The sequence below is a fragment of the Bos grunniens genome, chromosome 7, assembly GCF_055505025.1.
Source record: "Bos grunniens cultivar Pamir isolate PY7600 chromosome 7, Bosgru_T2T1.0, whole genome shotgun sequence".
Taxonomy (NCBI): domain Eukaryota; kingdom Metazoa; phylum Chordata; class Mammalia; order Artiodactyla; family Bovidae; genus Bos; species Bos grunniens.
The window spans coordinates 77265320-77277638 of record NC_141171.1 but is presented as its reverse complement, the minus strand read 5'-3'; the positions used below and the strand labels follow the sequence as shown (position 1 = coordinate 77277638).

The 12319-nt window shown below is 36.0% G+C and overlaps 1 long non-coding RNA gene across 22 annotated transcripts in view; it reads right to left on the bottom strand.

Annotated features, from left to right (window-relative positions):
• The window catches only part of LOC147369852 (uncharacterized), a 1128106-nt gene extending 1123046 nt beyond the window's left edge, over nucleotides 1-5060 (bottom strand). For 21 of the 22 annotated variants that reach the window (XR_015167976.1, XR_015167967.1, XR_015167966.1 and 18 more), the window contains exon 1: nucleotides 4473-5060. This is a non-coding gene — a long non-coding RNA (uncharacterized LOC147369852). The remainder of the gene's footprint in view (nucleotides 1-4472) is intronic. The other variant, XR_015167986.1, reaches the window with a different exon arrangement.
• Nucleotides 5061-12319: the final 7259 nt, after the last annotated feature.

Sequence of the window (12319 nt, the reverse complement as noted above, 5' to 3'; positions counted from 1 at the left end):
CTGAAACATTCTGGAACTTTCTGAAAACCAGCTACACTTCCTACAAACAGACTGAATTGTGGTTCTATCTCAAATATTGTAGTTCTTTATTCTTAACTCTGATTTGATAGCTTACAATAAAGTCAGCAATCGATTGTGCTAGTAGCATGAATCCTGGAGCTTGGCTGTCTGGGCTCTAAACCACACTCTGCCTCTTACTAGCTCTTTGACTTTTGGCAAGTAACGGAACCTCCCTATACTTCAGTTTCTTCATCTGTAAAATGGGAATAACTCTAAAGCCTATGTCATAATGTGGTTAGATTACTTAGTATTCATAAAGGGGTTAGAATAATGACTAGGTTATAGTAATACTACATCAGTGTTTAATGAATAAATATATGACATTAAAAATGACGTTGTCTGTAAGAATCAGTTAGGCACCTATGCTATTCCAGGTCACGGGAAATACGATGGACCAGGCAGAATAGCTCACGTCTTTGGAATGTTGAGCTCACATTATAGAGACAAATTACAGAAATAGGCATGAAAACAGATAAGCAAGATATTGTTTAATGGAGCTAAGTGCTGTAAAGAAATGTGTGTTAAGTGATTGTGATAGAGGAAAAATTCTGATTTGGGAAGGCTCTTGTGGGACCAAGGGGTTGGAGATGAGAAGCCGTGAGAAACAAGATGAGAAACAAGAACCCTTAAGAACTCAGGGACTGGAATCCTTGTCCTATTTCTGGACAGAACGGATGCCTGAACAAGGAGCATAGAGAAGGACGGGAGAAGCAAATAATGTCAGAGAAACAGGCATGGGTTCCACTGGCCAGGGCTTGGAATTTGACTTTTATTCTAAGTCCAATGGAAAACTATTGCAGGATTTAAAACCAAGATGCACATTGATCTAGTTTAACTGTAAATAGGCTCCTCTGTTTCTAAATGATGACTGAAATTCAGTGCCCCGTTGTTTGACTTTTTTTTTTTGGCATTGGCTTATGCTTTTGACCTTGCATTGTACCCTGTTTTTCACTGACAAACACAGGAGATACTTGCTGGAAGCTTTAAGTATATCTGTCACTAGCAGATTTTTGCCTCCTAATGGCTTGGTAGCTGAACTCTTCTAGCTATACTTAAAACTAGCTATATATTTTTTTTTTCTCTCACTATATTTCATTCATCCAAATTTTGGGTCATCATTCTCCTTTAGTTTTTCAGTAACTCCTGAGTAGGACCAGCTGTATACATTAGCTGTAGGCAGCTACCTACATTTTTAAGTTGTATGTGGAGGTGGGGGGCACTAGCTACCTTCATTTTTATGATGTGTGTTGGGAGGGGAACTAGACAACTTTTACATGATATACACCTTCTCTATTACTAATCTATTGTGGTGCCTACTGTTGTTAACATTAGATTGATCTCATTGGGTTGCAAAGGCTAAATATCTGAGTAAACAGTGAATATTTTACTGAGAAGATAGAAAAATATTATCGGAGGATAGCAACCTGAGAGAACAAGACAGGGAGCAGGAGAAACTGAATGGAACAGGACTTCTAGCCCATGGTCCCTGTCCTATAAAAAGGGTTTATCTATGGGATATCTGTTTTTGTATCCTGCCTTGATCTACACATAATTTGAACCTGTAAGTGGATGTTCAAACTTTACATTTACAATTACTTTCCAAAACAATTATACAATTCTATTTACCCCATCCTATTTTAGATGAATTCTACGTATTTCTACTAGTGCTAATTGTATTTTCTAAATTTCTAAAAAAACAAAAAACAACAACAAAAAAAAACTGTTGAATTTTTTTAAATGTCTTGAAATAATAATAGAGGCATATAACATTAGGAAAACACTCTTCAAAACTGAGACGTGAGGGGACAAAAAGCCAATTCAAACAAATACCCTTTGTGCAAAGTACTATAATGAGGACAGTGAGGAACAGTAAGACAGGGCCCTTTCTTTCCAGGAGTTAGTAATGACATTATTTTTTTAAACTCAATGTCTTCATTTCTTCATTTCATTTGAGTCTCTCTGGCTTTGTAAACATTAGCTGCTTGCTTGCTTTTAAAAAATGGTGAAAGTGATAGTTAGTCATGTTCAACTCTGTGCAACTCCATGGACTGTATGTGCCTCTGTCCATGGAATTCTCCAGGCAAGAGTAGTGGAGTGGGTAGCCATTCCCTTCTCCAGGGCATCTTCCCAACCCAGGGATTGAACCCAGGTGTCCAGCATTGTAGGCAGATTCTTTTACCATCTGAGCCACTTAGATATCTTTAAAGTTTTGGGCGTAGTTTGCTGGTTGGTTGAGGTTATTAATCATAATATTCAAATATGTAGTATTTAAGTCCAGGACAATTCTGTTTCTCCAGGAAAACCAGGTAGTAGAAACCACATTTTCCATGAAAAATTCCTGTTCAAAGATTCAATAAGGCACCAAACTGTGACTATGTTGGATTTCTAAACACAAGTTAAACCAAACTTTATACCAAAAATAGGCTGAAGTTAGTATTTTTAAAAAGTAGTTACTGTGATCCTATCAGAATGTTTCTCTGCACTCTGTATATCCAAATTCAATAATTACTATCATTCTGTCTTCTGTGTGAACGGGTTTTTCCTTAATTTTTAAAAGTCCTTTGCCACTTGAATATCCATTTTGGAAAAGCAATGTTGGTTAAACATTAATAGTTCTTTGGTATGTTCCAGCTCTAACAAGAAATTAGGGAGCCTTGTTTTTGGTTTCCAAGTATTTCTCTACTTAGATGAGTAAGCTGATTAACTGCACTCATGTATTAGCTTTTTGAGGTATATGATTTGCTACAGTATCATGCCTTTTAAAACCTTGATCTCTTTTTTCTTTTCAGCTTTTATAATAAAGACACTTATTTCTTTAAACTTAAGCCATAGAATTATGTGTATGTATAGTATAGTTTCCCTGAGTCTATGTTAAATTAAATATTGACTTTGCAAGCTCTGTATCATTTATTATTTACCATTCTCAATCTGTGGAATTTATTAAAAAATTGATAAGAATGCCTGGTGGTGAAATCCCCACAGGTGTCAAATTGGATGACCCAACCAACCCAATTACAAAATTGACAAATCTATGGGTACTTCGATAAAAATGACACAATTTGATTTTAACAGGGACTGATATTTTTTAAGGACACTTTGAGACATTTTCTTTGAAGGAATAATGTTCTTCAATTTTAGAAAACTATGAGGTTTTTTTTTTTCCTATTCAGAAAATTGCTTTCTTGTGAGCCTTGTTAGCCTTTCTGTTCTTTCTTCCTTTTTCTAGAAGTTGATTTCTCATTCTTCTGCACTTTAGAAAATGTTGGGAGAGAATTTCAAGTATTTTTAAAAAAATATTTTTAGCAGATTTACCTTTTGTGCAAAGTGTCAGACAGTTCAAGGGGGCACCCTGAGCTTTCTCACGTCTTTTGTAAGTGGAACAGAATTTCATTCCTAAAGAACAATTGCTCACATTACAAAAATAAGTCTCCTACGTAGGAGCTCTTGCTGATATCCTCCAGAGAAAGGATAAAAAATAAATGATCCTATAACCTGATTAATCTACTCTCTCCCCTCACCAAATCTAGGGCTCTCCAGAAGGTTGAAATGAAGGGTAAAAATGCTTTGCACTTTCCCAAACAGTTTTTAAACTTCTACCATAGGACTGTTTTCTAATTTAGTTTCTGTGAGCAGAGGTCATATAACAAGTCAAACAAAATAGTCTTAAAGGTAGTGATTAAAATATTTGCCACAATTCTTAAATACAATGTTAAGAATATGGATAGCCTCAGTTAAAGGAATGTGGGGAGAGAACTGGTTACTTTCAATTCTACACAATTATCAAGAAAACCTTGTTTCCTCTATCACTCAATCTATCTGTTCACACATATACAGCTAGTGCAGTTTCTCAAGTCTAGCTGCACCTTAGAATCACTTGCAGAGCTTCTAAAACTTAGCACTCCTGGAGTTGCTGCTGTGGAGAATCCACTTTAATTGTCCCACAACCTAGAGCAAGCATCAGTATGTGTTAGTGTCTTCCCAGAGGACACTATGGTACAGCCATGACTGAGAAATACTGGGTTAGACTGACACTCTTCCTTTAAATGTACCCTTGAAAACAACCAAAAAGTAAAATTATTAGGAAGAATTTTCCTTTCCAATGAAAACGAGACTTGTCTGGGGATGGTTGGTGTGTGCTTCGCTGGCATCTATTTTTTCTAGGTATGCAATCACTCACTCCATGTTTTTATATTCATCTCAGTATCATTATTGGGGTTGCACAGAGTCGAACACGACTGAAGCGACTTAGCAGCAGCAGCAGCAGTATCATTATTATTAGTAGTAGTATCACAGCTTCTGGAAGCCAAGTTTCAATTAATCAGTAAATTGACAGATACATTTAGACCCTATGCTCTGTGGATAATTCTGACCAAAAACGTTTAAAACTTCATCTCTGACCTCAGGGTACTTACCCAGTTTGTGATGAAGACAAGCAGGCTGAGGAGTGTAGATGACAAGAAGAAAGGAACTGACGTTATGCAATGTTGCATTGGTAATATTGAGGACTGAAGAGACCAAAAGCCCAATAGCCTCTTCTCAGGTGGCAGGAGGAGAAGCAGGATACTGCACACTCCACCCGTGCCCAGAGCCACCAAGGGGGTGGACAGACCACCTGAGACCGCACTCTGGCCCAACCCACGGATTAGCCCTACCCAGACCCCATTTTGGGAACTGATAACCCTCTGGGAATGAACAAGGAAATCTGTTACTTGTTTTCACTACCATGTGCTGCAGCAGGAGTCCCAGTAAAGCCTTGCCTGAAATTCTCATCTACCCTCTCATCAATTTCTATTCATTACAGCATTCAAGGACCTGCTTTAGTAACAAGGTCATAAATAAATACAGGTGATGTCTGTTAAGTGTTCAAGTACTCTGTTCTATCATTGAAGACATTATAGCCTTAAATTCTTTCAACCTAGGATAGGTAAAAAACTTTATGTTCCTCCCACTCCTGCTTTCCAGGTCATTCAATACTCAATTATAAGGAACTTGTGATAGCAAAGTACCTGCCTGTAGCGTGACTTTTATAGTAGGGAAGGGCTGTTTTGTAATGAAGTGTCAACATACCAGTAATTGGCAGCAAGGTGTGGTTACACCTGTGTTAACTACAGAGCTTAATAATGCATACATGCTCAGGTGTGTTTCCATTCCACTCTTTGTGACCTCGTGGATATAGCCCACCAGGCTTCTCTGTCCATGGGATTTTCCAGGAAAGAATACTAGAGTGAGTTGCCATTTCCTACTCCAGGGGATCTTCCTGATCCAGGAATCAAACCCACATCTCCTACCAGGTCCTGTGTATTCTTTACCACCTGGGGAGTCCAGAGCTTAATAATAACAGGTGGTTAACCTTTGAAGAGTAGTGCCTATATGAACTGAAAATGTTGTCATAATAAAATGAATTTGAGCATTAACTCTGAAATCTGATTCCCTAGACTCTAGATTTCCTATTTCTGTGTGCTCGGAGTGAGAATTCAATCTTTAAGCCTCAGATTTTCCAATCCCTAAAATGGTAAATATGATAGTACCTATTTCAGATTTATTATTATTTTTTTTTGGTAAAATCACATTCTGGAATTCATATCAAGTGGTTAATGGTATACATGATACATGTGAATCCTCAAGAAAATGCTAGTTTATATTGTTTTGCTGCCCTTGCATTATGATTATATGTTACTATGAAGTGAAATGTTAGTTGCTCAGTCGTGTCCAAGTCTTTGTGATCCCATGGACTGTAGCCCAATAGGCTCCTTTGCCCATGGAATTCTCCAGACAAGAATATTGGAGTGGGTTCCCATTTCCTTCTCCAGGGGATATTCCCAACCCAGGGATTGAACCCAGGTCTCCTGCATTGTAGACAGATTCTTTACCATCTGAGTCAAACTGGGAAACCCATATATTACTACGCATAGTATTAAATATGCCTCAATGCATCCTGGTGTACCCAAGTAACAAAATAAATTGCAAGTGGTGAAATTTAACTAACAGAATCATTATTTTGAAAGCTATTAATATATTGGTAGAAAGCCACACACAGTGTAACATAATGTTGAAGATGTATAAATGACAAAATGTGTTTCATAAAAATGGAAACACTGAGTATTCTCACCATCTACTGCTACAAAGTGGCAACATCACCTTTGGTAATGTTGGCAAAACTTGAATGGTAGTCAGACTGTTGGAGAAAATTAAATTTAAAGTGTTAATGTTAGTTTTTATACATGTATTTTAGTGATTAAGAGTAATTCCATGAGCAAGAATTAATGAAGACCACTTAGGCGTTCCATTACCAGAAGTTCATGGAGTTCTATAAAGAATATTTTGTATTTCAAATCCAAATACTAGATACAGAGGAGGATATTTCAAGATATCTTAACAGGAACATTTATTATTAAATCTAATATGTAATTTTAACATGTTGAAGGATCAAAACTAAAACCAAAGGGAAAAAGTTCTATTCAATCAAGTTCATATCAGGAGTACTCTCAAAGTCCATCAAAAAGCTAAATGTATTTCTTCAATAAACAGTTTCTAGAGATAAATGTAACATTCCAGATGTGCAGAATCTCTTTAAATATTGAGCTATAATTATATCATACTTAAGAGACTGAGACACTCACAAGCGTGACTGGTTCAGCTGATGTGAGAAGCAGAGAAAGTCCATTTCCACTGGTGAGTAGGCAAGTGTTTGAGGATAAATAGTGTCTTCAGATTAGGCCTTTGAAATATGGGCCATGGCACTGATCACAAGGGTGAAAAGTTGGAGTGGGAGGTCGCAGAACAGATTTAAATAAACAGGGGATGTGTGCATTTAGAGGGGGATGGTTGAGATTCTGTGGAGGGCTATTTGAACAGAGAACACAAAAGATGAAAATGAGATTGTCATCAGACCATATGGAGCTCTTCACTGTGGCTTCAGGGACAGTGCCATAGAAAGTCCTTGATTAAAGATGCCAAAGATTGGAGTCTGAGTCCTTAAGTTTGTTGTTTAGTTGCTAAGCCATGTCTGACTCTTTGTGACCCTATGGACTGTAACCTGCCAGGCTCCTCTGCCCAAGAGTTTTTCATGCCAGAATACCGAATGAGTTGTCATTTCCTTCTAGAGGGGATCTTCCTGGACCAGATTTTGAACCTGCATCTCTTGGGTCTCCTGCATAGGCAGGCAGATTTTTTATCACTGAGCCACCTGGGGAAGTCCTGAGTTCTTACGTACATTACCTTTAACACTAAGAAATCTGGACAATCATATGATAGATATGCAATAAGCAACTGGTGAATGGAATAATTAATAATGAAGGAAGTTATCCCCCCAAAAAAAGCATCATGGAGAAAGAAAAAGTGAAATGGGAAAAATTCAAATTGATCCAAAGGAGGTAGAAAAAGGACACTATAAATAAGGAGAGATATATACAAAAATGATGAATACAAATATTTAGAAACAATTACTTTATTCCATTTCCAGGTGGTCAGTTTCACCAAAAGTTTTCCTTGATACTATCAAATCATTCTCCAATAGCATTTGATCAGAAGCAGTGTGTTTTAAAGTGCCTCAGAGGTAACGTTTATGATTTGAGTAAACAGATCTTTACCAGCCAAGATTGACTTTGGGGGAAGGAAAGGAAAAATGATATCAAAAACCTTACTTATTTAGGCATAATATTTGACTCAGGTTTTGCAGGGATCCAGATGAAACAAACAGCATGGCAAGCACAGTTTATGAATTTTCATTTTGCTTGGGTACGCTATTAATAAAGTTTTCTCTCTGGTAGATTCATTGCATGTCCTATCTATCAATACCAGACTTCCAACATGAATGCCATCAACAATAAAAGAGTGATCACAATTTCACAACTGCTTATAAACAGATTATAAGCTTTTCTTTGGTAATAAATTACACAGATGGCCTGTGACTCTCTTCATATGTACTGTGTGTGAAAGAGTGAGAGTTTTCCAGAAACCAGGATAAGAATTAGGAGATTCATCTTAAATGTCTATGTTTTGCTCACAACTTAAAAATGCAGAAGAAAATCCATTATATAAAGATGTAAGTAGGAAACTTCTAAGACAACAAGTGCAAGAGTCTGATCTTTTAAATCCTCAAGGAATTATTGTATGGTTCCAGCTACAGATGTTTAAGGAGAGAGGTGAGTTTGGTGCCTGGCCTTTCTACATGATTCTATTTTATTACTTCTCACTGTACGATAAAAGACCAATTTTAACTCACTTAAATCCATAAAACGGGAAATTCATCTCACCTCAGCTGATTCATTTCCTTCAAAGGAAACATTTTTACCATAATGCTTTTTGTTGTTGTTGTTGGGATAAAACTGAATTCTTAAGGGAATCATTTAATTCTACAGAGAATTTTGATATTGGGATAAGGTCTCAGACTATGCAATCAAAACTAACAATAACATGATTAAAATAAAATAACCAACATGTTGTTTGAAATTACATACTCATAGGAGGATTCCAGGATGTGAATCATCAGTGCTTCAGAATTTTATCTAAGAATAGATTACTAGGAATTAGGATAAAATTGCACCTTCTAAAGTAAATTATAAAGAGCGTTTAGCTTGACAGGCACATCCCCCAAATTTAGCTTACAATATATGATTTTGTGAAGAAAGTACAACATACTCCAGTTGTTACCCTAGAAACAAACATTTTAAAATAGAAATTAGTTTTTATTCATGTTGGTTTTGATTGCTTTAGGCAACATAATTTTAGTTATATAAATAAGAAATATCTGAGGATATCTATGACTATTCTAAAGAAAAACTGAGTGGCCTTTTCTAAGTTCCTTAGTCAGATCGGTTGCTCAGCTATGTCCAACTCTTTACGACCCCATGGGCTGCAACACGCCAGGCTTTCCTGACCATCACCAACTCCTGAAGCTTGCTCAAACTCATGTCCATCGAGTTGGTGATGCCATCCAGCCATCTCATCCTCTGTCCTCCCCTTCTTCTCCTGCCTTCAATCTTCCCCAGCATCAAGGTATTTTCCAGTGAGTCAGTTCTTTGCATTAGGTGGCCGAAGTATTGGAGTTTCAGCTTCAGCATCAGTCCTTCCAATGAATATTCAGGACTGATTTCCTTTAGGATTGAATGGTTGGATCTCCTTGCAGTCCAAGGGACTCTCAACAGTCTTCTCCAACACCACAGTTCAAAAGCATCAATTTTTAGCACTCAGCCTTCTTTATAGTCCAATTCTCACATCCATATATGACTACTGGAAAAACCGTAGCTTTGACTAGACGGACCCTTGTTGGCAAAGTAATGTCTCTGTTTTTTAATATGCTGCCTAGGTTGTTCATAGCTTTTCTTTCAAGGAACAAGTATCTTTTAATTTCATGATTGCAGTCACCATCTGTAGTGATTTTGGAACCCCCCAAAATAAAGTCTGTCACTGTTTCCACTGTTTCCCCATCTATTTGCCATGAAGGGATGGGATCGCATGCCATGATGTTAGTTTTCTGAATATTGAGCTTTAAGTCAACTTTTTCACTCTCTTCTTTCATCTTCATCAAGAGGCTCTTTAGATATTTTTCACTTTCTGCCATAAGTGTTGGGTCATCTGCACATCTGAGGTTATTTATATTTCCCCCAGCAATCTTTACTGCAGCTTGTGCTTCATCCAGCTCAGCATGTCTCATGATGTACTCTTGCATATAAGTTAGATAAGCAGTGTGACAATACACAACTTTGATGAATTATATACCACTGAAGATTACTTAGGTATTGATAAAGTTCCATTTGGAGCCACTTTCTTTTGTCACTAAAGAGGAAAACAAGTGTATAGAAATCATGTTTGTATTTTTATGTTCATGGTTTTCAAAGTAGGGATAAACTTAAAAAAATAGGTAACAGTGTCAAAGTTTAAAATGATTCTAGTATTATATTTAAAAATTGAGTTCTAGATTGGGTATGTAATTTGGGCTCAATTCTGCTAGCCTCAGTTTTGATGTCTACATAAGAGGATAATACTGTTAATTCTTATGTTGTTCTTGTGAGAAAGACGTGTTAAGACATGTGACACATGTAGCAAAGTGTCTGGCTCATATTAAATGTTCATAAATGCTATTGTTACTATTAAACCAATGAAATATAATTTGTTTTTATTCTACACTATTTATAATTACTTCCATATTTTTGGAACAATCTAATATATAGAAAAAAGTTTTCTATGTACTCGGTAGCAAAAAAATATGTTGTTTTATGAGTTCAAAGTGGATATTGAGAAAAAAAAGAAAGGCTAAATCTCTGTATTCTTGAAACCACTCAGATTAGATGGGCCATGGACACATTTGAGGTTTTATTAAACAAGAAGATGGTCTTATGCAGATGACCAACAGGCACATGAAAAGATGCTCCATGTCACTGATTATTAGAGAAATGTAAATCAAAACTGCAATGAGTTATCACCTCACACTGGTCAGAAAGGCCATCATCAAAACATATACAAAAATCAAAGAGTGTACATGTACAGTATCCTAAATGCTACACAGGCCAGCCCTATTCACTATATAGGAGAATGCTGCATAAGGCTGGATGTTTACGATTATCATCTCATCATATTTTCTAACCTTAAACTAAAATGTACATTTTACAATAAAACAATACTTGAAGTAAGGACAGTTCCATAGAATTTGAGGTATATATTTTCTACTACATTGCTAACAACTTGACATTTTAAAGCCATACTTCTCAAGTTAATTTACTCTATAGAGGGAATCCAGTATAACAATATGATACTTGTTACACCCATCACAAAGGGATCTCATGTTGTTATCCCTACATTTCTAAGGAATTTCATAAAGATATTCTTTCTTTTTTTTATCTTGCATGGCAACTGAGATGTGCAGGGAATTATTAACTACTAAGAATTCCTTTAATTGGACAAGATAACAAGGTTACTTAAAATAGTTGCTTCCAAATTTCAGTGCTTTAAGAAAGCCAATTATTTAGCTGGATTTTATTTACATATTTTCCCCTGTGGTTTGCAAGTTGAAAGGTGCTGACATTTTTATTTTTTACAGTGTTCTTTTTTAAATGATTCTTGAATCTAGTTTAGAGTAACTGCATACACAGAATTAAAAGTAACTATGGTAAAGATGGATTTCCCTGGTGGCTCAGACAGTAAAGCATTTGCCTACAATGCAGGAGACCTGGGTTCGATCCCTAGGTCAGGAAGATCCTCTGGAGAAGGAAATGGCAACCCACTCCAGTACTCTTGGTAAAGACAATGTATGTTCTTAAATCTTTTTGCTCTTAAAGCGGGTGAACAAATTTACACATATATACTGATCAGAATTATAGAACATCTCTCTGTTTTTGCACTATTTCATATATATCTTTTAGAACTCACCACATCATCTTCTCCATTACTTCTCAATTTTTTGTTACACTTCTGTGCTCTCCTAGCATTTTTGTATCACTCTATAATTTTAGAATTTTACTGAATGATCTCGCTTAATATCTAGACTGAAGCTTCTTATGGACTTGTGGCCTTTATCTCTGCCTCTCTCAACCTACTGTAAAACATTGCAAATTATAGACAGTCAGTAAATGTAGGTTGTTTACTAACAGCTGGAAAGGCTATACAATGTCATCTTTTCCAACCTCCTGCACTAATACAGAGATGTCTTATACAGCTATCCTGGCAGATGACATTCAGTTTCTGTTTGAATAAATTCACTGATGAGAAAGATGCTTGGCATCTTATTAAATAACTCATAGAAAGTTGTTGGTTTTCTATTTTTGTAATGATATTCAAGCAAAATATGTCTTTCTTTGACTTGCAACTATTTATCTTACTAATATTATTGATAGCAATAAATATAGCTTTAAGACTTCTGAGTAGTATCATTTCAAATATTGAGCAGCTCCATCATAACCCTTACATGATATTATCCCTTTGTCTCCAGCTCTGGTCCTTTCCAAAGCAACCTTCATGTATTCTAATACTGAAGGATCTAGATTTCATTTAGTTTAGCTCTTAATAATTATTCATTTACATAAAGCATACTGATTTATATCATTAATGTATAGAAGGGACAACTATAACTGAAAACTATGGAGTGGTATCTACATAATTCAATATCATTAATACCATTCTTTTGAAAATTTTATTTAACTGTAGATGATCTACATATTGTGTTATTTTCCAGTGTACAGCTTCAGATTCTTCCCCATTATAGGTTATTACAAGAGATATAATTTTTTGTGCTATACAGTAAATCTCTGTTGTTTATCTATTT